General features: G+C 35.5%; 1 long non-coding RNA gene across 1 annotated transcript; it reads right to left on the bottom strand.

Moving 5' to 3' along the window:
• Positions 1 to 17774: 17774 nt before the first annotated feature.
• LOC129924095 (uncharacterized) lies at positions 17775 to 25839 on the bottom strand. The gene is made up of 2 exons (XR_008775996.1): positions 23612 to 25839; positions 17775 to 18267 (listed from the first exon to the last, which is right to left on the bottom strand). It is a non-coding gene; the product is annotated as an uncharacterized LOC129924095 (long non-coding RNA).
• Between the last annotated feature and the right edge of the window lie 287 nt (positions 25840 to 26126).

Genomic DNA, 26126 nt, shown 5'->3' with positions numbered 1-26126 from the left:
TTGACTGTTACCTTCTGTGATGTGGACGTATTTTAGTAGTGAAGTTTTTATCTAAGGAACTTCTATAGTATACAGACCGTACATGTGAATGTACTTATTTTTCATATTGGATATCTTGATGTAACGACCAAGAACTTGCAGTACATTATTATTATTGAATAAACATCAATTTTGTCTGTTGAAGATAGACTCAAGTTCTTGCATACTACTCATGTCTGTCATGTGTTAAGTGGACACACGAACCCATCATTCTACAGTATTACACGTTCAGCAGGCTACAATAACAATATTTACGTCATCTTCCTCTTGACATATTTGTTAGCTGGGCTGAACACTTCAGTACCGTCCTCAACTGTCCATTAGCATGCATCGCAAACCTACAACAAGTCCCAATAAACCATTCAATCACTGACCCTCCCGGCTAAGTGAAGTAATGACTGCAATATTCAACATCACAACTGGTAAGGCACCAGGACTAGTCTCCATCCACTGGCGGATCCAGGGTCGCCACGAAGGGGTTGGGCGGACGAATTTTAGTATACAATTCACACTATTTGTATACGAATTTATTACTTATGTTAATAATATATATTAATTGTTTATATTTCAACATATTTTGAGTATTGTTCGCCCCCCCCCTCTCTAGTATGTTGGCCGATTTGGTGGGGTCGGGACGGAGAGATGGCATCAATCCCGCCCCTCCCACCTAAACTTTCGAATGGGAGGGTGCGGCCCTATTTATTTGTAGAAATCACAGCTTGCTAACAGAATCAATTAAATATGTATATGATTATAACGTTTTATTTATGTTTGAACCGATCGTTATATTAAGTCGTTCCTCTGTTGGCCAATTGGGAGTGGGGAGGCAAATACCTCTACTGCCCTTCCCACCTAAGTCGTTTGAGTGGGGGGGGGGGGTCCTACTTTTATGGAGAAATAGTTTGTGAACAAAATTAGTTAAATATCTATATAATATAAGCGACGTATTTATATATGTGAACCTATTTGTATATTATGTCGCACCACATTCTAATATCTAAATTTATCATTAGTAAATATAAAATGAAAAAGGGTTGTACCAGGTGGGAGGTGCGATACATGCAATCGCCCATATAAGTCAAGGAGATATCTGCGACGTCTTTGTGCCATTTCCGTCTTGGAGACGCTTATTATAAGGATTAACTCTTGACCTTGTAATCCATCTTGTGAATGAGATATGAGTGCCGCATCTTCTTCAAACAGCAGTTTCCTAATCAAAATACGCCGTCTTTTTATTTTGGCTTTAAAGCTGGCCAGATTAAAGAGCTTTAAATCAATGTAATATGACTCAGCAAAAAAAAGTAACCAACAAGAGTTTTTATTCGGATATTTCTTTTAAATATTTATTTATTTTTTATTTTATCGTAAAGGGGAGGAATGACACAGTGAACTTACCGCACCGAGAAATATGGTAGTCAAGACTTGCTTTTCTAAGTATCTTTTTAATTCCCCTTTTTTTTTTTTATTCATCTTTGGTGCTCATATTGTGTTGTTGTTGTTTTTTTATGACATTTTTTATTAGCCTTTCATCTTGGGTAGGATTTTCTTTTCAGATGAAAGCTAATGAGTTTCTTTTTTTTTCCAAGGTTTGAATTTTAACTAGAAAAAAACAAACCTATACGTGACTCGAGATGAAATGTTATTGAAGATGTCTTGGTAGAGTGTTGCGCAGAGGATCTTGATTGAATTCAGCTGAGGGTAACCGGTACGCTTCTAGTACTATTCTTGACTAGGCTGATACACAAAAATAAATATGTTATAAAAAAGGTGAATTTATTAGTAAAACTTTTTCTTTCATAATGTTCATTATTCCACCTACTATCTTCTAATTGTAGAAGTTTGGTGTATACATTTTTAAAAAATCGTTGTGTCCAAACATATTAACACCAAATCTGGTATGTCTAGAGATAACATTATTGTGATGTAAAAACCATGACTTAACTTCTGACATAACAAAATCAAAGGAATCTTTACCTTCTTCCCTAGTGCCATTAGAGAATGGAATGAGTTAACTGAATCAGCCAGTAAAACCAACGACTTAGAAGAGTTTTAGTCATTATTTATCATGACCAGATTGACAAATGAAATGCGTTGCGCGTAATTATATTTTTAGCGGCCCCAGTAAAAGCCGCTATTAGGTTTGTGCAAAATGTTCGTCTGTCCGTCTGTCCGTCTGTTCGTCTGTCACACTCAAATCTCGAAAACTAGAAGAGATATGAAAAATATTATTTCATCATTAAATGCGGCTTAAAAAGTTTAGGTGCAACTGCTACTTTTGGTTTTCTAAAAGCAAACCTTTTAATTTATAAAATTAATTATGCAAGCGATTTTTTCATAAAAATACACCAATTCTAAAACAATTACGTAAATGTAAGGGAGGCAATGTTACAATATGCTAACAAAGATGGACGATTTTTGTGTATTTTCAGTATCACTAAGTCAAATATATTTTTAAAATGTACAGGAAATGTTTACAACAAATATAAATAATAGTTAAAGATGTTTTTTCTGGTCAACTAGCTGCTAAAATTAAAAGAAAACATTTCTGTTTGTTTATAAAGGCTAATAATGCATTTTGTATGTAAATATCACGCACATTTTTTTAATGGACTTTTTATGCAGCGATTTTCGTGGAGTAGCGTAGCGTCGCTACATGACCAGGTGCTAAACCAATTCCTTAAACTTTTTTAAAAATTAGATTTTATTTATTTTTTTTTTAGTGCCCCATCCGAATAAAAGAAGATTATTTTTGTGCGTTTTGTCTGTTGGTCGGTCTGTCCGTCACGATTAGATTAAAAAAACTAGAACTCTAAAAGCTATTGAAAATCTGATTGACACTTTAATGTTCCACCCGTAACATCTCAATAGTTTTAAGTATCCAAAAATTGATTGTTCCGGATTTTTTTTTGCAAAACTAATCAACCCCAACAAATGTTTGTTTGCTCTTTTAATTTATATTACATTCAATTTCCATGCTTAAACGTTGCAAAAACACATTATCAATAATATGTTGTTCCGTTTTTTATGTAAATAGCATATTAATGCTATTAATATCAAAATCTCTATACTGACTTATATTTCATTAAGTGTAAAAATGTTCCGGATATTGTTTTATAAAACATGAATTATGCCTAATGATTGTTTGAAATCAAAGAATTTACTAATATTATACTTATATTATTTGACAATGCGTCACTATAATTTGTTTATCAATATCAAATTGTTCCGTATTTTCATCTTTAAACAAATTTTAAAAATATCGACAATAGGTTGTTCAGGGCTTTAAAAAAAAGTAATTTACTAGAATTGATAACTGAAAATTACTTTTTAGACATTTAATTTTTTTGCTTTTTTGCTAAAACATACCATCGAAGTTTTGTAATCGATAAAGAAAGTTCCGGATTTTGTTTCTTACAAATCGTCGCCAGAAATTTCCGAATTTATTTAAAAATCTACTAACGCCAAATAATTGTTTGAACTCCATCTTCTAATTAATAAACAAATAATCTTCTCATTTACAAAATAATGTTTTTACGGATTTTTATGAAAAATATTTTAACTCACAACTCTCTTACAGTACATTTAACTTTCTACCTAAAACATTAAAAAATCTAATTATCGTTAATATTATGTTCCGATTTTTAAAGAAAACAGAATCCAAACACCAAAGTAAGGTATGAAAATCTCTCCACATGGCTGTAGTACATCTAATTTTTATGAGACCATCCAAAAAATTTAATTAACGGTTTTCATTTATCTGAAATTCTCTTTTTCTTTTACTATTTATACAAACATCCGTAACAATCTATTATATAAACTTTTCAATTGTGTTCATACCTAAAAGTTAATGCGATGTTTTAAAACGTAGAATAAAGTTTAATCATTTTTTAATAACTTTTAGTTGTTGTTTTTTTTCATATATGGATGACGGACAGACCGACTGACAGACAAAACGCAAAAACAATGCGGCTTTGATCCTTTTTAAATAAATTCTATTACAACTCATTGCACCAATGTCTATGAACCCTCGTTAAATATCTCGTGTAAATAAAGACATTTTTTTAATGGTACCGGTACTAGCCTATTGTGAGGTAATGAAATTTTATTTTCTTTGACGTCATATAAATGGGCTCTTGAAATGTAATGTTAAAAGAACGCACTCGGAGCACCAATGTCTATTAACCCTCGAAAAATTGCTTGTATTAATGAAAACATATTTTAGTCTAACTAAGCCGTGTGACGTAGTGTTTTTTTTCCTTTGACGTCATATGGAATGAATTCTTTAAATGAAATGCTAAAAGAACGCACTTGTTGCACTAATGTCTATGAACACTCGATAAATGGCTCGTAATGATGAAGGCGATTTTTATTCTAGTTAGGCCGTGTGACGTAGTGTTTTTTTTTCCTTTGACGTTATATGGAATGAATTCTTTAAATAAAATGCTTAAAGAACGCACTCGGTGCACCAAAGTCAATGAACACTCGATAAATGGCTCGTAATTTTGAAGGCGATTTTTAGTCTATCTAGGCCGTGTGACGTAGTGTTTTTTTTTCCTCTGACGTTATATGGAATGAATTCTTCAAATGAAATGAAAAAAGAACTCGGTATAGTAATGTTTATTAAGCCTCGTTATGTGACTCGCATTTTAAAAAGGAATGATATCTTGATTTAGATCTAATCTGGATTTTTTTAACTAGATCTAGATTTTTATTACAGTATATCTAGATCTGGATTTATATTCTAATTAAAATTATTTTAGAGTCTATATCTAGAATTTTTAGATCTAGTTTAGACTAAAATAGACTAGATTAAGATGTAGAATTTCAATTTCTAAACTTAAATATTGTAATGTTTTAATATACTAAAACTAATCTACTATTTTTTATTTAATTTAAATTTAAATTTACGGCAAATGAATCTTTGAAACATTATTACTTTTGACCATCGGATGGCTGCCTTGTCGTGCGGTTTTCGCTCTGGACTGTCGTTCAGATTTATGGATGGTCCAGTGTTCGAACCCTTCCCGCTCCCATCCCCCGTCGTCCTGCGGGAGGTTTGGACTAGGAAGTAATTATCTTCAACTCTGAAGGAACATCCGAAACATGTAAAACATTTTACATCAAAATTAAATCACCTCTTGAATATTATTTGCGAATATGCAGATCCGACAGGGATCCGACTTCGACGGGGGCCGCCTCTGAGTTTGTGTAACACAAACTCTCTTTGTAATCTTGTTGTTTTTTTTCAAGTATTGTCTGTAATATATAAGATAATTGTTTGATACCGCTACTTAACTCTTTTGTAATACCCAAAAAGACTTGTGATTCCTGTTATCTAATAATTTCATTAATGATTTCATTGATCCTGTTCTGACATAACAGTGATGGGCTTAAATGACATAATAAATAAGAAAGCTTTTGAAAAAAGAAGTAATGAACTCCAGAAGACACATCAATACTGATTGATTTTGGAATAGATTTGAACACTATCACACAACATGTTACAGCTAATGGACGAAATATCATGTTATGTCTTCGATGTTTAAATCATACCATCTTTAGTGGCCCCAGAAATAGGAAAAGACGCTATTAGTTTTGTATAACATGTCTGTCCGTCCGTCAGTCCATCTGTCCATCCGTGCTATTTAGATCTCAGAAACTAAAAGAGAAAATGAAAATCGGACATCATGATATATTTTTTAATGGTTTTTATATAGCGCTACTTTCATGCTCAGAGCGCTTTTGGGTCCAAAACTCATGTGTGGACCATTGGGGTGAGGGGGTATCTAGGAGTTGGTTTTCCGTGCTACCTTTAGGCGCTCCGTAAACACAACTCTGCCCGAGTCTGGTGTCGAACTTTGAGCCCCCTTTTAGGTAGCCAAGCCAAGCCAAGTTAAAGCGCACTTGGCCTCTCGACCACGCTTACCACTATATATTTTAGATCATTCAAAGTTCTGATGCAACAGCTTATTTATTTTTTTCTTTTCCGAAAGTAAACCATCTAATTTTAAAAATTATCAATGCAAGCAGATTTTTCAGAAAAGTACACCACTTTTCAATAATTTTTTTAAAATAAGGTTATGGACTTTCTTCATTAATAACTCGTTCATTATTCTTAGATTTGCGCATTGGTACACAAAATTTGCATCTAAGGTCACAATGGTAAAAGTGTCAATGGATCATTATCAAATATATTTTCCATTTATTAATAACTCATTGAATAGAATACTGATTCAAAAGTAAAAAAAAAAAAAGAATTTCGATACGAACTAGACGTAGATCTAATTCTAGATCTTGACTTAGATCTATTTCAACATCTAGACCTAGATCTAGTTTTAGATCTAGACCTAGACTTAGCTTGAGTCTCGATTTAGATCTAGAACTTAGTATAGATCTAGCTAGATCTGTCTAATTTGTATGACAAATGACAATGGAGATATTAATTTTTATTTGCTAGGAAAAAGTATTGTTAAGTGATTTGTACACTAACTGAATAGCTAGCTTACTAGCTAAAGTAGGTCAATAATTTATTTTTTTTAATTATTGCCAATTTATCTAATTTTGTAAGAAAAAAAAATTAGTTTCTCTTTATTACATGTAATATGTTATTAATTTTGAATGTGTGGATAAAGTAGAAACAATTATTTTAAAAAATATAAGCGTACACTAAATTAATATCATCAAATCCTTGTGAAGACTTTAGGTGAACATTTCGTAGGGCCGATTTTGAGGTTGTGTTTACAAACTGTTATTGTAACCTTGTTTTTATACTTACGTTTCCTATTCAAGTGTGATGCTTGACTCTTCTTACTTTCTCTTTGTTTTTTTTATTCATTGTCTCTTTTCCGCTTTTGCGTTGTCTTTCTGCTAAGTTTCGTTTTTATTTTTGTCTCATTTCCTTCATTTTTTCCCTCTCTCTCTTTCTCTCTCTCTCTCTCTCTCACTCTGACTCTCTCCATCTCTCTCTCTTTCTTTCTTTATCTTTCTCTTAATCTGTCTCTCACTCACTTTCTTCTCTCGCTTTCTCTCTGCGGGCTTTGGTGTGACCATTACGTGCGAAGAGAGACTATAAAATATTGAGTCACGATCTGTTGGGCTATGCCCCTCTATGTCTCTATGTAACTTTTTGACCACCTTATGCCATCCCTAATGGGATATGTCCGACCTCACTCTCTATTCTTTTTTTTTTCTTTCATTTACTCTACATCCGTCTCTCTTCTTCTTTAAGTATTTCATTGCCTAACTGCATCCTTTTATTTTGCATAACTTCTTGTTGTGTAATGAAAATAGTTGAAGAAATTAAAATATACTTAAAAAAAAGACCTCTTCATTGCAAATAAAATAATTAAATTTAAATTAAGAATACTTAGAAAATTAAAAAAAATAAAGCTGACAAATCAATCCACCCGGATATGCTAGACATTTGGATGAAGCTACTTTGTTCTTATCAAGAACATTGATGCGTCTATTCTTCTGATTGTTTTACACAGCCTCAGCTGAGAAAGAAATCAATAAAAGAATCAGTGGCTCAGAGAGAAACTTTTTTTCTCAAAATGTTTCGTAGTTTCTATTCTCTATAAACTTTTAAATTCAGTTTTCAAAACTTACAATTACTCCTCCCCTCCCTTGTACTTAAATCTTTTGTTCCATCCTTCTGTATCCTTGTTTCTTTGTTTCTTTTCTCTCTCTCTCTCTCTCTCACTCTCTCTCTCTCTCTCACTCTCTCTCTCTTCAATCTTCTCAGTTTCATTTCTGTCTCATTCAACAAAAGCTCGCCCGTTCCTTAACAGTGTATTCACGAAGATTCTTTTGTTAATATATTCTGTTTTATTCTGTTAAAGTTCCATTATGTCACAAGCTAAAAATTCCGGGTTCATTCAAATGCTTCCGGGATTGAATGTGTCTAATGGGTAATAGTTTTTCAAAATGGAATTTGCAGCTAAAAATAATTGTACTCCAGTACAAAATATGTCTTATATCTATTTCATTCAAAAGCCTGTCAGTCAGTTTCCGAAGTAATCAATTTTAAGAATTAAATTTTCATGTCTAAAAAGCGTTCTATTCTCAAAGCAGACAAAACTGTCCATCAATAGAGTTAGTCAAATGTTGGTAGGTAAGTATCTTTGTCTAGCGAAATTGTGACATTTAATATAGAAATCAAGAATTTTCTGCTCTCCTCAAAATGTGGGAAAACCGATTTTCATTTTATGTGGTCTGTCTGTTTTTTTATCCGTCAGTCTTATCTTCTCCTATATAATACAACGTTACTTTAAAAAAGAAGATGATTACGTCCTACGCGTCATGCATTTAGTCATGCATATTAACCAATGACTTAAATTCAGCCAAGTCACTGGTTTTCCTGGCTAGCTCAGGCAACCCATTCCATGCTCTAATAGCACTAGGGAAGAAGGAGTATTTGTACAAATTTGTCCTAGCATATGGGACGAGGAATGTGCCTTTATCTTTGTGTCTTTCAGAGTATTTTATTAAATTTTGTTTTTGTATTTGAAGATTATGGTTCAGTGTTTTATGTATGATTGCTACTTTACTTTTGAGCCTTCTGTCCTGAAGGCTTTCTAAATTTAGTGATTTTACTAAAGGTGTTACTCTAGTCAAATGTGAATATTCGTTTGTTATGAATCGCACTGCTCTATTTTGTGTCTGTTCCATTTTTTTAATGTTTTCTTGGGTTGAGGGGTCCCAAACGGAGGATGCATATTCTATTATTGGCCTAACCAAGGTTAAATAGCATTTTAGTTTTATGTTCTTATTTGATTTATAGAAATTTCTTTTAATAAATCCTAATGCTTTGTTTGATTTTTTTGTAGTTTCATCAATATGTGGATTCCATGACAGTTTTTCATTTATTATAACACCTAGGTATTTTGCGTTTTTAGTCTGTGTTACTGGTGTGCCATGAATAAGATAAGTGGAATTAATTTGTTTTAGTTTTTTTGTTACTCTTAACAACTGACTTTTTTCTGGGTGGAAAGACATGCTCCAATTTGATTCCCATTTCTGTAATTCATCTAATTCTCTTTGTAAAATATCTGTGTCCTGTGTTGTTTTTATTGTTCTATATATTATGCAATCATCTGCAAATAATCTGACTTTTGTTCCTTAAGTAATGCAATTTGGTAAATCATTTATGTAAATTAAAAATAGTAGTGGACCCAATAATGTTCCTTGTTGTATACCTGAGTTTACTGTTATCGGTGTTGATTTAGAGCCATTTATTATTACAGTTTGTTCTCTCCCTATCAGACAATATTTAATCCACTGATGCAGTGAACCATTAATGCCAAAATATTTTAATTTTTTAAGCAAACTATGGTGGTGGACTTTGTCAAAAGCCTTAGAAAAATCTAGTAAGATGGCATCTATTTGTTCACTATTATCTAAACCTTTTGAAAAATCATCAATTAGTCCTATTAGTTGTGTTTCACATGATCTATATTTCCTAAAGCCATGTTGGTATGGTGTGAGGACATTATGTTTGTCTAAGTGGTTTATGATGTTGCTACATATTATGTGTTCTAGGATTTTACATGTGATGCTGGTAAGTGATACTGGTCTGTAGTTTCCTGGGTCAGATTTTTCTCCTTTTTTAAATAGGGGGGTGACATTAGCTTCTTTCCAGTCCTTTGGTACTCTGCCCTGGTTAAGTGAAGCCTGAAAGAGTATTTTGAACACTGGGGCTAGCTCTGTTTTGTTTAGATATCTGAGAGGGTTATCTATGGATCCCAATATTTTTTTACCTTGACCTCTAAATAACCTAGGTACCTTAGTGCTGCTTTTACTATATGTTACTTGACACCTGTAATAGTCTTATACTTATATGATGGCTGTCAGACTTCGACAAATTATTTAGAAGATGTTTGAGTTTCTTGTACGGGCGTATTGGGTGAACTACTAAGAACAAAGCCTATCACAGTAACAAGACTAAGAACTCAGTCCAGACCGTTACATACTTGAATGAAGTTTAATAAATAAATGTCACTGTCGAGTCTCTGTCCGTAATTAGATGGTGTCACCTTGAATTCCTAACTCAACCAGAGTAATATCAGCATCAGCAAGCTAAGCCACACTAACCGTGATATTACTAAATCTTACGTTCAAAGTCCGTCAACTATGGTGCGTCTCTATACTAAGTATCTAACGTCTCTAAATGACCTTAGTGCTGCTATAACAACCATATGCTACATGTCTTGCTCAATCATAATTTGCCTCATCACTTAAAGCTTCATTTTGTTAATGTTTCATCAAGTTAATTACTACAAATTTGAAGCTATCTAGATGTCATATACGAATTTTATCTTGTAGTGTAAGAGATAGAAAGAGATGCAATTTTAATTATGGTTAGGATTAAATCTAAATTAAAACTTAATTAAAAAACAAGAAAAACCTAAAAAAGATACTTTAAAAAAAAAGCTAATTTGAAGTGTAATTGTATCATTGACTTTGTCATACATCCTGACTAACAATAATAAATCTGTTTGATCAGAAATATTTTTCCCTTCCGTTTTTGTTTGCTCAATGCGCCATGCTCCTATCACTTGTCTGGACACGATTATAAAAAGAGTTTGTGTGATAACACAAACTCAGAGGCGGCCCCGTCGGATGCAATTCGGATCCGCCTATTTGCATGGAATATTTAAGGCGTGATTTTGTTTTGATTGTCAAAAGTAATAATGTTTCAAAGATTAATTTGGCGTGGTGAAAAATTATGTTTGTTATGTACAAGGTTTTACATATTTCGGATGTTCCTTGTCGTAATCTCCCGCTGGACGAAAGGGGGTTGTCAGCGAGGTAATCAGTCCAGCGCGCTAACCGCACGGCCAGGCGTTGCTGTTAACTTAATAAAAAATTAATAGCCCATTATTGTTAAGGAGATATATTACACATAACGGCATGATAACTACTAAATACGTACAATAGTTCAGACGAGCCATTTTAGATACTCTTTTAATATTTATTTGTAATTGAAAACAAAAGAAAAGAATAGGTCACGAGCTTGTACTTCGTCAACGTCTGCTCGATGTCCCAGCACAGTTACCTTCAAAGTTATTGACATTTTTATTTAAATGGAACTAGAATAAGGATGTAAATCAACCTAAACTAAACTTCTGGTTTAGAATTTTTAAGATCTATATCTACTAGATCGAGATCTAAAAATATAAATATGGAATAATTTAGATGTAATTTGGATAAGATTTGGGACTCTGTAAAAAAAAAATTTGGGACTCTGTAAAAAAAACAAAAGCCTGGATTAGGCTGAATGCAATATTAAATTTAAAAATAGTAGCCTAGATTAGGTTTAGTATTTTATAACATAACATTGCAATATTGATCTAGACATTTGGAAGTCAAAATCAACACTTTAAGTGTAGAAATTTAAATTCTAGATCTTCTTAAAGTCTATATCATTTTAGAAAAACTAAACATAGAAATTTTAGATCTAGAATCTACAATGATTTTAAATAGATAGAAAATCTAGATCTAGCTCAATAAATCTCGATCTAGTGTAAAAAATCTAGATCTAGAGTAAAGTTTTAGATTAGATCTTATGTCATTTTTAATACGAGAATAATGACGAGGTTTAAAAAGCATTAAGGCAACGAAATGTCTGGTGAACGAATAGTTGCGTGAACGAAAAGTTGTGAACGAATTGTCGCGTGAACGATTTGTAGTGAACCAACTGTCGGTGAATAAGTTGTCAGTGAACAAGTAGTCTGTGAGCGAATAGTCCGTGAGCGATATGTTGCGTGAACGATTTGTCTGTGAACGAAATGTCAGTGAACGAATTGTAGTGTCCCAACATCCAACAGCATAGTTAGACAAAAAAAATGTCATCAATACGAGCAAGCTGACAAGAGTTCATAGACGTCGTGCACTGAGTATGTTTAGCATTTACTTTAAAGAATTCATTCCATAGGACGTCAAATAGAAACAAATTATTACGTCACAATGGGCTAGTCAAACTACAAATGTCTTTATTAACAAGAGAGAGTTAACATGGGTTTATAGAAATTGCTGCACCGAGTTCTGATAGCGTTTTATTTATAAATTATATTTTTATAGAAAATGATAAAAGGATTAAAGCATAATTTGTTTTTGCGTTTTGTCTGTTCTTCTGTCTGTTTCTGTCTGTGTCTGTTATCGACAAAAAAAAAAGACTTAAAGTTATTGAAATTTTGAATAATCTTCAATTTCCCTTCCGAAACATCGCAATAGTTTTAAATATCTATAATAGATTGTTTCGGATGTTTATATATATGGTGAGAGAAAAAGAGAATTCCAGATAATTCTAATACCGTAAATTTAATTTTAGGGATTTCTCGTATGAAAAGTGTACCCAGTGGCGTAGCATCCATGGCGCGAAGGGGTTCAATGAACCCAAGCCCACGACCATTAGGGGCCCACAACCTGCAGAGTAGCAAAAATGGCTCATAGGGGTTCATTGCACTTGGGTCCAAGACTCTTGACTTGTTGGGACCCACGTGAGAACTTACAGATGACACTATGTCATGATGTTCACTGTGTTAAATGAGTAAAAAATGTTTTGTGATCACCGATGGCGGAATACACCCTAAAATAGCAATTAGAGAGTCTCATTTTTTAGGTTTTCGTTTTTGTTAGGACCAGACGTCTGCAGAATTGGCTGAACAAATGCTTCAACTAATGAATAATCCGCATTTATTCTTAAAAAAACTTCGAGGCTAAAGCTATGATGGTACCTCCAATATAAGTGGATATAAGTGGATAGTAGGACCACAATGGTCTTCGGGTATTGCTTCATCAAAAGAAGCCGCTCGAGCATTATGGTCACTGTGCTAACCACGACTTAAAACTTGGCCATAAATGATTCCGTCAGCTGTGTTCAAGACGTTGCAGATTTCTAGGACTTGGTTCAAAATGTGTTTGTGTTTTTTTTTTGTTCATAGCATCTCAAGATGGGCGCGTTTCAAATCCAATAGGAAGAGCACAGCTTATAGTACACTCATATACTTTTGTCTCACAAGCTGGTCATCAAGGAATGATTCGGATATTTTGATGTACTAAAGCTATTAACACAAATTGCTTTGTGTTTTTGAAAGGAAAAAGAACGCCTGGAAGCCTGCATCTCCTGGAGGAAAATACTAATTGCTTATTGTCGAGTACTAAATTGTAAGCGCAGTCATCGTTGCGTGGCAACTGTTAAAAAAATGAGGAGAAAGATCTACAAAAGCAGAAAGTAGTGGAATGTCTTTTGGTAAATATACCCATAAATTCAGATTACTCTATTGTTATGTCACACTATACATTCGTCTTATTTTGGGGTGGGGGGGGGTGTGACAGGTGGGGAAATGTGACGTGTGTTTGGCACGTTTTATTTCTAGGGGATGATTATTTTTAAAGCTATCACACCCCCACTTATCAGCATATGAATCGGGAGCAGACACGCAACGAGACAAAGCAATGAAAGATAGATACAAAAGTTAAAATAAAGGATATTTATTTACATAAATATACATATAATAATAAAAAGGGGGAGGGTTTGCATCTATCTCTAGTATATTCTATGTTTAATCATCACTCTTGCACATAATAAGAGAGTATGTCACTTTGCCCTCTGACTTAGCTGGTTGTCCTGTTGATGTCGCAGCTGGCTGTGTCCTGGCTTGAGGTTCTGCAGCTGGAGGTGGCGCTCTAGCGGATAGAGGGACGCCGGCGATATAGTTCTTGTGGAGTCTCAGTCCCAAGTTCTAGTATCTGTAGTGGGCACAGTATGGCGGGTGGCCGGATACCGTGGGCACAAGGTTACTGCGGGCAGAGCTGATCTGCCGTGGGCAGCGTAGTTGACAGGATATGTCCAGTGAGTTGCAGAGGGTTGGCGTAGCTATGACGTCTCACACAGATCTGGTCTATTGGGACGTCGCACCTAATAGCTTGACAGGTGGGCTGTCGAATAGGCGGGCAATGCCGATAGCGCCAAGTAGTAGAGTTGAGTAGATCTCAGTAGGCAAGTGCAGCGCTGAATAGCACTAAACACATAAATAGGGGCAGGTCAGTGAGCTAGTGCAGTGCTGAAGAGCACTAAGCACAAAGATAGTAGGTGATTCTTGATATCAGCTAAATAGGTGATTAATCCAGTAGATAAATAGGCAGGTAAGTAATCCGATAAATAGGCAGACACCTGAGGGAGGCACCAGGTATTCCTCTAGGAGTGAGAATAAATGATATAGTCCACTCGATAGCTCAGCTCGAATGAGAAAGAGAGAGCCGGACTCGATTTAATTTACCTTATATACAAAGGCCTGGAAAATGTGAGCGGACACAGGAAATGTCCTAGGCTAAGATTTATCTTACACGTGGGTGGATTTGACTCGAGGTGGGAGCCGCACCTTGGAATATCACGCGGTGTGTTGACTTTTGTAATCTCTTAGATCAAAGAGAGACGTGAGAGAAGGGGGGGGGAGAAGGATTAGCTTGCATTCAAACCAAGGTGGTGTCAACCGCGACCGTCCTTCAGACATCCGGCGGGCAAGACAAAAGAGATTGGGTGTTTACCTTTCCCCGATCAAGGGCAGATAAATGAAAGGACGCGCCTTCGCTATCTCCAATGTGGTCAACTAAGTCTAGCCTGGAGGAGAAAAGGTGGTGCGGGTGGAGAATTCAGGGGTAGGATGGGGAAATAATTAAAATAAAATAAATAAATAATGAAAAATAATAATTAATGCTGTGATAATTTTGAGTGACTCTGACAGCGAGTTTTTGACTTGTCACATACGCCGCCGCCAAGATGGATCTATCGCAGAAAGATCCATAAAGTGCGAGCAGACTGATGTCACTCTAACTTTAAGATCAGTTGTTATCACAGCATTAGAAAAAAAATCTGGAAAAATAAGGGATTGCCATGCCAGGGGGAGAGTCTGTCCAAGTCTGTCCGTGGTCTACTTTCCGTCCCGGATTATGTAGTCACCTGGGTGAAACATTTGGGGTTGCTTGGGAGAGTAGATTGGGCGATTGGATAAGTTATATTTCCTTCCTGGGGCGGATTGGGGAGGGTTATTAGGGCTTAGGTGGGGTGCCCAAGACACGTGTGCACGTTGGGACTTACCTCTGAAGCCGCTGTGAGGCGCTTCTTTACGAGAGTAAGTAGTCAGCTTACCTCGGTATCGTCTGACACGATCAATGTCAGGGAAGAGTGGCCTGATAAAGAATGTGGAGTTCTGCCGGAGAACGTCCCCACGAGTGCGATAATCTGGCTTACATCGTGGCTTCCTGACACGGTTAATGCCAGGAAAAGGTTGATATTGAATGGTGGCTGAGGAGCCAGGGTGAGAAGAGTCTTCACGAGCGCGAGGGTTCGGCTTACCTCGTGACTTCCTGACACTATCAATGCCAGGGGGAGGTTGATTCGGAATGGTGGCCGAGAAGCCATGAAGAGGAGTGAGTCCACGAGAGCAAGGGTCAATCTTACCTCGGGGCATTCTGACACTGTCAATGTCAGAGGAATGTTGGTTAATTTTGGCTGAGTAGCCTGGGTCAAGTAGACCCTCACGAGTGCGCGGGCACACTTTGACTCGTGACTTCCTAGCAGTGTCAATGCCAGGGTGGAGTGGTTTGAGCTTCGCTGATGAGTCGGGACTAGGCGTATTAGTGTGGCGACCAGGGCTTCCAACCGGCTGGTTGCTGCCACGTTTCTGCTTCGTCGATCTACCGACGGGCAGTGAAAAGTATGGCTTGTTGACTTCTCCAAGAGGGACATATTTGAAGCCTAGAATGAAGTCATATACTGGCGTGTCCATGACGGCTGCGTCAATGGTGCCATGTACGTACTTGCATTCTACGTGGACCCTAGCAATAGGAAGAACCTTTGGAGGAATCTCACGGTCAATGGACTGAATCGTCACAGTTCTATCTGTGAGATCAGCCGGGTCAACCAGTGCTTTGCAGATAACTGAACTTACCGCACAGCCTGTGTCAAATAGGGACCGGACGTACCGACCGTTAACCAGAATGGTCTCTATCCCGGGGGAAGAAGAGACAGGGTGAGGAAGTGCCGGTAGGACTTCCGTTTTCGTAGGGCCGAGGGCAGTGTGTTCAGGGGCCACAGTCAGTGTTGATATGACGTATGGGTCGCCCGCTGTTCTATCAGTACGTGGTTGCTGATTAGACACAGAGGGTTTGGGGACCGCGGTCTTTACTGAAATGGTCTGTGAGGCCTGCTGCTTATGGCGGTTGGGTTTGTGGCTACGCATGCTGTTGTTGCAGTCACGGTAGGCACGGTTAAGTTTGTTGCCACGCGTGCTGTTGTTACAGTCACGGTGGGCTTGGTTGTTCTGGTTATGACGAGGCTTACGTGCAGGGTAGTTGCAGTTTTTGTGCAAGGCTGGTTGTTGGATTTGTGCCTTTTTAGGTTGGGAATCCCTTGGGGGCATGAGCTGGATTGGGGCATCGCAATTTGCAGGACTATTAGACTGAGCAGGAGGGTTGAGCTGGGTAGACAATGTGGAATCGTCGAGAGGAGGGATATCAGGTATGCAAGCTTCATCCTTAGCAGCAACTTCTGTGTCCGTTTGGGTAGTGCACCCGGTTTGGACGTGAGTTGTGGTTTTATTCTCCTCTGTTTCCTGGTCTTGTTTTGCCGGTGTGGTGTTCAGCTCCAAACTCCGCGGTCTATAGCGCTGCCTGATTTCCTGTCTAATCGCATTCAATGCCAACTCATGCTCCCTTGCTAATCTCCTTTCTTCCTCTTCCTCTTCTTCCCTTTCCTTTTCCTCCTCCTTTCTTTTTTCTTCCTTTTGAAGTGCCTCAAAACGTTCTCTCACATATTTTGTTCGTTCTGCCTTATCATTAAATAGGGTGGCCGCTATTTCTTTGAATTCGGCTATTTTCTGCATTAAGTCAGAGTGCTCTTTGGAGAATGTGACACTGGCCATAATGATGAGGGGTGGGTAATGAGGGGGATAAAGCAGAATATAGAGTAAGAGGTGGAGACGAGGAAGGGGCTGCTGAAAGCAATTACTTAGAAGTTATAGGGAAGAGTGCAAAAGGAATGTGGTGTCTGCCTAAGTTAATCACAAAGTTCCTGCAAGAAAATATTACACATGAAATGCAATAATAGTAATATAAAAATATGACAGAAGTGACACTCTTGATAATGCGAAGTGATGATACTTATAAATATTTTTAGAAAAAAATATTGATATGAAATTTAGTTATTGCTGCCTGTTCGTGCCTGCTGTACTAATGGGTTAAATCCACGGACGGGCTCGCCAAAATGTGACAGGTGGGGAAATGTGACGTGTGTTTGGCACGTTTTATGTCTAGGGGATGATTATTTTTAAAGCTATCACACCCCCACTTATCAGCATATGAATCGGGAGCAGACACGCAACGAGACAAAGCAATGAAAGATAGATACAAAAGTTAAAATAAAGGATATTTATTTACATAAATATACATATAATAATAAAAAGGGGGAGGGTTTGCATCTATCTCTAGTATATTCTATGTTTAATCATCACTCTTGCACATAATAAGAGAGTATGTCACTTTGCCCTCTGACTTAGCTGGTTGTCCTGTTGATGTCTGTGATGTTGCTAGTTCAGGCTGTCTTGAAGTCAACCAATTACTCTGCAATCGTTTGGGTGTAATTGTTCGGGTGTATTACGTGTAGTTGACCAACAACACAAACAAGAACTGGCACATCAATTGTAACAGGTGAAGAGATGTAGTCAACGATGATGAACAAGTTAATATATATTTATTATGATAAAAGGCCACAGTAGAAGTCTCTGTCACTAAACACGTCGTTACCCTGGAGTGTTCTAACGCTAACTGATTTTCCGGTCTCTAACCCAACATATCCCAAACGTCACTAGTCCCGTTCAATATGCGTCTACTATGGTGCGTCGCTAAATAACTAAAATAACTAACCTATATAAATAAGGTGTCTAACAGATTCCTCCCCCCCTTGAAAAAAAAAAATATGTCAATATTTTTCCACTACTGTCAAGTCTTACAAGGGCATTTTCAATTTAAGGGGAAGACCACAAACATAAAATCTTGATCTCTTCATCTTGACATCTTCATCTTGACAGTTCCTCATATTCATGTCAATGTTCATAACAGTTCATAACATTCCAGAATCATCTTCATTGGTATACAGTTCATCATAGAGGAAAATGTGGCATCCTATGGGCACCTCATAAGTCACAATTGTTCTTCACTGACAGTAATCTGATAAAATACAATATTTCAAAAAACAATTACAAACTTTATTTACACATTCAATAAATTTTTTCTTTTCTTACCACCCTTTTATACGCTTTTGTCCATTTTTCTTTTATACTCACCCTTTTCCATAGAACTAACTTTCGTCAATGATATATGAAATGATTCACACAAAAAAAAAAAAAAAAAATATATCCATACTTACTTTTAAATGCTTAACATCAAATTTACTTATCTCCCTTTTCCATAACATATAAATGGTGTCAATATATTAATATATAGTACATAATCAATATAATCATAGTTTATTTACAAAATTGTTTCACTTCAATGTCATTCTAGACAATAGATCAGCTACAATATTCACAGATCCACTAATAGCTTTCACTTCAAATTTATACTCCTGTAGTGCTAAGAACCATCTATAAACACGACTGTTTTTCATGCTCTTTTGCTGTATATACTGAATAGGTTTATGATCAGTTAATAATATGAATTTCCTTCCTATTAAATAGCTCTCTAGCTTAGTAATTACCCATATTACAGCTAAGGCTTCTCTTTCAATGACACTATATTTTTTCTCTGCCTCTGATAATTTTCTGCTTACATATAATATAGGATGTAAGTTATCATAGTTCTGCATTAAACAACCACCAATAGCATTACCAGATGCATCAGTTGTGACATAAAATATTTTGTCTTTATCAGGTAGTCTTAATATTAGTTCATGACTAAAAACATCTTTAATTCTGTCAATAGCTTTCACACATTCCTCATTACAAACTACTTTTTGAGGTTTTCCTTTTTTAAGTAAGTCATTTAGTGGATTCACTATTTCTGCTAAGTTTTTTATAAACTTTCTGTAATAATTTACTATTCCCAATATACTTTTAATTTGTCTTTTTGTTGTAGGTATTTCAATATTAAGTACTTTCTTTATGTTATCTTCAATAGGGCTAATCATGTTGTTATTTATTTTATGTCCTAAGAAAATTATTTCCTCCAATCCTATTTCTACTTTTTCTGCTTGAATTGTAAGTCCACTTTCTTTTATTATTTTGAATACTTCTTTTACATCTACCAAATGTTCCTCCCAACTATTATTAAAAATACATATGTCATCCAAATAGCAAATAACATTTTCTTTGTTTCCAATTATCATGTTCATCATTCTATTAAATGTGGCAGGTGCATTTACTAATCCAAAACTCATATAATTCCATTGAAAAATACCATATGGTGTTACAAATGCTGTGTAAGGTTTTGCATTTTCTGTTAAAGGTATTTGCCAATAACCTTTAGTTAAATCTAATTTAGTAAAAAATTTTGCTCCATTTAATTTATGTAAAATATCCTCTATATTTGGCATTGGATATGGGTCAAATTCTGTGATGTTGTTAAGTTTCCTATAATCAATACATAACCTTATATCTCCATTCTTCTTTTTGGCTATCACAATTGGTGAAGCATAAGGAGATGTTGATGGCTCAATTATACCTGATTCTAGTAAATTGTCTATTTCTCTCTTTACTTTGTCTTGTAAATGTAGCGGTATTCTATATGGCTTAAGCTTGATAGGTTTTGGATCTGTTACTTTAATGTCATGTTTAATAATATTAGTTTTTCCTGGTATACTGGAAAAAATTTCTTTGTATTCCTGTATTATTTTAGTTATATCTTTTGACATTTCCTTAGTTAAATTATTAAGATTAATCTTTTGCCAAGTTTGATTCTCTTTTGTTTCTATTACAGGTATTTCCTTAATATCATTTTCATTATGATTTTCATTTGTTATTATCATCAAGCATTCTTCTCTTTCTGAAAATTTATTTTCTATTTCCTCCTGAATGTTTTGTATTAACTCATCTTCTCTATCATGATACAGTTTCAAATTATTTATGTGGTATGTTTTAATTTTCCCATTTATTTCAATTTGATAATTCACATCATTAATTTGTTTTATCACCTTAAATGGACCTTTCCATTGTTTACCAATTTTATTTTTCAGGTCATTTATCAATATTAATACATTGTTTCCTACTTCTAGTGTTTTCAATTGTCTTTTCTTATTTATATTCTCATGAGCACTTTGTTTGTACTTCTTATTGTTGTTATATGCTTGAGTCCATATTTCTTTCAATTCTGTTGTGATTGTTGTTTCACTGTCATTATTTAATTTATTCTCATTGCCTATTAGATTTTCTTTAAAAACATCTAATTCATCTCTGGGTTTTCTTCCATGTATTATTTCATATGGTGAAAATTGTGTTGCTTCATGGATGTTGTTTCTATGAGCAAATAGTACATAGTTAATGTAATGATCCCACTTGTTCTGATTATTCTGAATTATTTTTGTTAGTGATCTTTTTAATGATCCACCATATCGTTCACATAAACCGTTACTCGCCGGGTGGTAAACCGAAGAGTATATGTGTTGTATATTGTATTGTTTAGTCCATTTCTTAAATTGTTCTGACTTAAACTGAGATCCCTGATCACTCAATATAATTTTAGGTATACCATGTCTTGTAATTACTTTTTGAGTTATGGCATTAATGATATTCTCTGCACTTGTATTTGATAATGGAATTGCCTCTGGGTATCTACTAAACATGTCTATTACTGTTAGAATGTATTTGTTATTATTTTCAGTTTGAATTAAAGGACCTATTAAATCAATAGATACTTTCTGAAATGGTGCTGTAGGTTCATCCATTTCTTGAATAGGTGCTTTATTCACTATACTTTTGTTAGATCTCTTTTGACATATGTCACATGAGTTTATGTATTTGTTGATTGTTGCTTTCATTTTGGGCCAAAATACTTGTTTTGACAAATTCCTATAACATTTCTTTACTCCCCTATGTGCTGCTAAATTATTATCATGTGTCATGATTAAAACATCTTTCCAATATTTCTGTGGTAAGACAAGTTGTTTTATTTTCTTGTTATCCTTACTTGTTTGTCTAAATAATATTTTATTCTCTATACAAAATTTCTCCATTGGATTATTATTGTTTTTATCTAATATTCTTGAATAAATTTTCCCAATAATATTGTCATTCATTTGTTCTAATGCAAATGTGGGTGTTGTTTCTTTTTCACTTTGAGATATTTGTGTTTCAAGACTATTTTGTGTTTCATTTTCTATCTCTCTTTCCTTAACATCTGTATTTTCTATTTGTATTACATTACTGGTTTCTTTTTCTTTATCATTACTTATTACATTTATTGTATTTTCCTGTTTCTCATCTTGTTTATTCATTGATCTTGTTATTACCATACTTGTTATATTTTGTGTTTCTATGTTTTCATGATTTTGTCTTATGTTTTTGTATTTGTTTTGCCAGTCTTCTAATTCTTTTCTTGAACATTCTTTAACTCCTTTTATGTTTCCTACTAACATATCATATCTCATTTCTGGTATTGCAATGCCATCACAATAACCAGTGAAAAATGGAGTTTCAATGTATACCCTTATAGCTTTAAATTCCCTTACAGTGCCATCTGCTAATTCTACTTTCTTAGTAAACCCTTTATACCAATGAGGTTTGACAAATTTAGTTTTTACTGCCAAAGTGTTACAACCTGAATCTCTGATTAATTCCACTGGAATTCTATCTACAAACCCTGGGTACACTGCAAAATTGTTCCTATTTCCTTCCATGAAATATACCCTATCTGTACCTTTATTTTTGTATTCCCTACTGTAACTCCTATTTCTGTAATTTTCCCTGTCATTCCTATCTCTACTCCTATATCTACTGTTATTTTGTTCATTGTATCTATTTCTACTTCCAGACCTACTATTCCCTCTTCTACAGTTAGCTGCTATATGACCTTTTCCTTGACATTTAAAACAGGTTATTTCACTATATTTTCTATTTCCACTATTTGATCTGTTTCTATTTCTACTTCTATCAACATTTTCTTTGGTGTATCCTATTAAATCTACTTTGCTCTTATCCCTATCAGAAAATGGTTTATTTGGATAGGCATTTTTGTATACTCTCATTATTTCTGTTATTTCATCTATAGTTTTTGGGTTTCTTTCTCTAATAAAAGATTGTAACTGAGGATCACATTTATTTACAAAGTTGTCCACTAGAATAAAATTTTTTAATCCTTCATAAGAGTTATTCACTTTTTCTAATTTTACCCACTTATTGAAAAAATCCTTTTCCATATTAATGGTAGTTTGGGGTTCTATTCCTAATGATGGTATATTGTCAAAGTATTTCTTTCTAAAAGTTGTAGCATTATGACCATAGGCATTTAATAATTCTCTTTTTAAAACCTGATAGCTATCATCAATATGATGGTCATGATTTTGGCATATTGTTAGAGCTTGACCATGAACGAAGTCTATCAGTATTTCAGACCATTCTTCTTCAGGCATATTAAATGTAGACATTTTTGCCTCATATCTTTTCAGGAAATCACCAATGTCATCCTTCTGTTCATCAAAACTTTGTATCTTTCTCTTTAGCCATGTCTGTGAATTAGGGTTGTCTCTTTGAGTGGTATAATTATTTGAGTTATTTGTGTTATTTCTTTGTTCAGTTTGGGCTCTGGCTTGTGCTGCGTCCAATCTCATCTTCTCCATTTTAGCTTCATGCTCTCTCTGCCTTTCTTGGTCTTCTTTTTGCTTTTCATATTCTTCCTTTCTGATCCTTTCTTGCCTCTCTATCTCTTGTCTTTGATGTTCTTCTTGTCTTTCTATCTCTTCTTTTTCCCTTCTTATTTTATCTTGACGTTCCATTTCTTCCCTCACAACTTGCTGTACATAAGCGGCTAAATCCTTTCCTTTTAACTCCATGGCCTTTCCATCCTGCATAGCGGTTTCCTTAACCTCCTTAAGGTCCACATATGATGATGTAGCCATTGTGTTTTATATTTTATATATATTTTTACTTAGCCTATATTGGTTATGGCTATACTTTAAAAGTTTTTACACACTTTTATACAAGTTTTAAGTGTTATGTCTCTATCTATAGATTTAGTAAATGTGTAAATCTAGTCTGAGTTATTATGGTTATATTCAAATCTGTATATTAGGTCCAGTATTACACACAAATTTAAATCTAGTATATTATAGTATGTATAATAATACTATTTAGATCTATAGTTATCAAGAGCACTATGACTTTTAGATCTAGTATGAATAACTATGATCAATTTTAAAATCTGGTATGACTGAAGTCACAGTGAAGTGTTTAGAGTAAATTCAAAGACTGTCTAGAGTCTAGATCTAGATTAGATTATGGTTCTATTTAACCATACGAAACAAATATGTGTATACAATGTCAAATATATCTTCAACAAGATACATATATCTAGAATGTACTACCTTCATTCATTTTTCAATTAATAATATTTCAAATTAGAGTCTAGATGATTAAATTGTACCAAAGAGATGTACAACAATTTGCAGATCTAAATTTAGCCAGACGATAGTGTTTGACTACATAGCCAGTTTCGGCATTATTCTCATGGCAAAATCATATTTGATTTTAACCGCTCAAACTAAAATTATTTTAGTCTGATTCACAGTAAAAGAATCCTACCCGCACTTTCTATCATTAAGTGAAAAAAAAATACAGATCTAATTAAATTAATAAAAATAAATAATTTAAAATAATATAAACAAATGAAATAATTAAATGAGACTATCACTATGGGTTGGGATGTGACAATATGGCACACAATGATAACGTCACGAAGTAACCAGGCAACAACGGATATGACGTTTACACAAACAAAACAAATTACAACCCTAAACGTATAATATAGCTTTTCATCTAAATTACGTCTTCTACCCCGACGGGTTTTAAGGCGCACCACCTGATTTTACTCAGGCTAACGTACCAAATTTAGACAAAATCTATTTCTAAGGGCAATCTAAACATATACTAATAAGAAAAATGGCACTTAGCTTTTGATAAGAAAGATCCCTTTGTTCGGACTCCCGAATATGCTAGATCACAACAAATTCCACTGCCTCTCTTCCAGTTCTGACTCTGTTCTCCGGTGCTACCAGTATCCCACGTAATGCCACAGATGTCCTGATATGCCACAGCAAAATGTTCCAGTTTCTTCGACGACTGTTGATGACCGTATGTGTAGTTCCGACGACTTTGTGTACACAGTTACTGACGAATAGGTTAACGGTTCTTCTGGCGATGACTTGACTTGTGTAGATGACTACTGACAAATAACAGTCTCTTGACGGCAACTTGATCTGGACGACTGACGAATAACGAATTTCTTGACGATGACTTGATCTGGGCTGACGAATAACGGCTTTCTTGACGATGACTTGATCTGGGCTGACGAATAACGACTTTCTCGACGATGACTTGATCTGGGCTGACGAATAACGGTTCTCTAAAATAGTTCACTGCTTCTGCTGCTACTCTGGTAGTACGACGAAGTTTGCTGTTGTACTCTGCTTCACTAGACCAAACTGTCCAATGTAGACTAGGTGAGACCAAGGTCACCTCCGACGACGTTCCGTTATACGACTAACGGTTTTCAACGAAATTAAGTGGATGTAGCTGTTTCCACAACTTCACTGCTAACAAGTCTAGGTATGGTCTAGACCGACGAATACTAGATAGATCAATGTTCAGTACTGATAAAGATTACTTCACTAACCTTCCAAAGGTTAAACACAGTGACCGTTATAAACGTGGCAAGCAACCGGTTCAATGAGCAAACTGCTCCACAAGAATCTCTCCAAGGGTAAGACGACAGAGCGATTTCGATTTAGTTAGCTACCAAACTTGTAGTACTCACAATACTTCTGACAGCGGGCAAACTGTCCTTCTCGAAACTGACGAGGTAAAACTTGATACTCAATGTGGCTCCTATGACGAAGAAAAAATATGTCCAACAGGTTCACTAACGATCTCTCACCCGTTATGAATGAACGGTTTCTCTGGTTGTAGGTCGGTTCAGCATATGAAGATCAGGCGTTGCGATGATTACGGTCCTGACGAAGGTCACCCTGAGTTAACGGCTCGTTGAACGTGCGATCAAACAGGCGACGACTGCTTGTAGATCTAGAACAAAGTCACTCTGCGATGATGCTGTGTTCAGCCGTACTCCGATGAAATCTTATAACTTCGAGTGCACGACCCTCACCTGAGTAAACGTTCTGCTTCGAGGTCCGGTACGATGTTCGTCGGGCTTCGAGGTTCGGGGTCGCCACTGTGATGTTGCTAGTTCAGGCTGTCTTGAAGTCAACCAATTACTCTGCAATCGTTTGGGTGTAATTGTTCGGGTGTATTACGTGTAGTTGACCAACAACACAAACAAGAACTGGCACATCAATTGTAACAGGTGAAGAGATGTAGTCAACGATGATGAACAAGTTAATATATATTTATTATGATAAAAGGCCACAGTAGAAGTCTCTGTCACTAAACACGTCGTTACCCTGGAGTGTTCTAACGCTAACTGATTTTCCGGTCTCTAACCCAACATATCCCAAACGTCACTAGTCCCGTTCAATATGCGTCTACTATGGTGCGTCGCTAAATAACTAAAATAACTAACCTATATAAATAAGGTGTCTAACATGTCGCAGCTGGCTGTGTCCTGGCTTGAGGTTCTGCAGCTGGAGGTGGCGCTCTAGCGGATAGAGGGACGCCGGCGATATAGTTCTTGTGGAGTCTCAGTCCCAAGTTCTAGTATCTGTAGTGGGCACAGTATGGCGGGTGGCCGGATACCGTGGGCACAAGGTTACTGCGGGCAGAGCTGATCTGCCGTGGGCAGCGTAGTTGACAGGATATGTCCAGTGAGTTGCAGAGGGTTGGCGTAGCTATGACGTCTCACACAGATCTGGTCTATTGGGACGTCGC

This window comes from Biomphalaria glabrata, unplaced genomic scaffold, assembly GCF_947242115.1.
Source record: "Biomphalaria glabrata unplaced genomic scaffold, xgBioGlab47.1 scaffold_41, whole genome shotgun sequence".
In the NCBI taxonomy this organism is placed as follows: Eukaryota; Metazoa; Mollusca; class Gastropoda; family Planorbidae; genus Biomphalaria; species Biomphalaria glabrata.
Note: the sequence above shows the minus strand (reverse complement) of the source record. Positions and strands in the feature narration are given on the sequence as shown.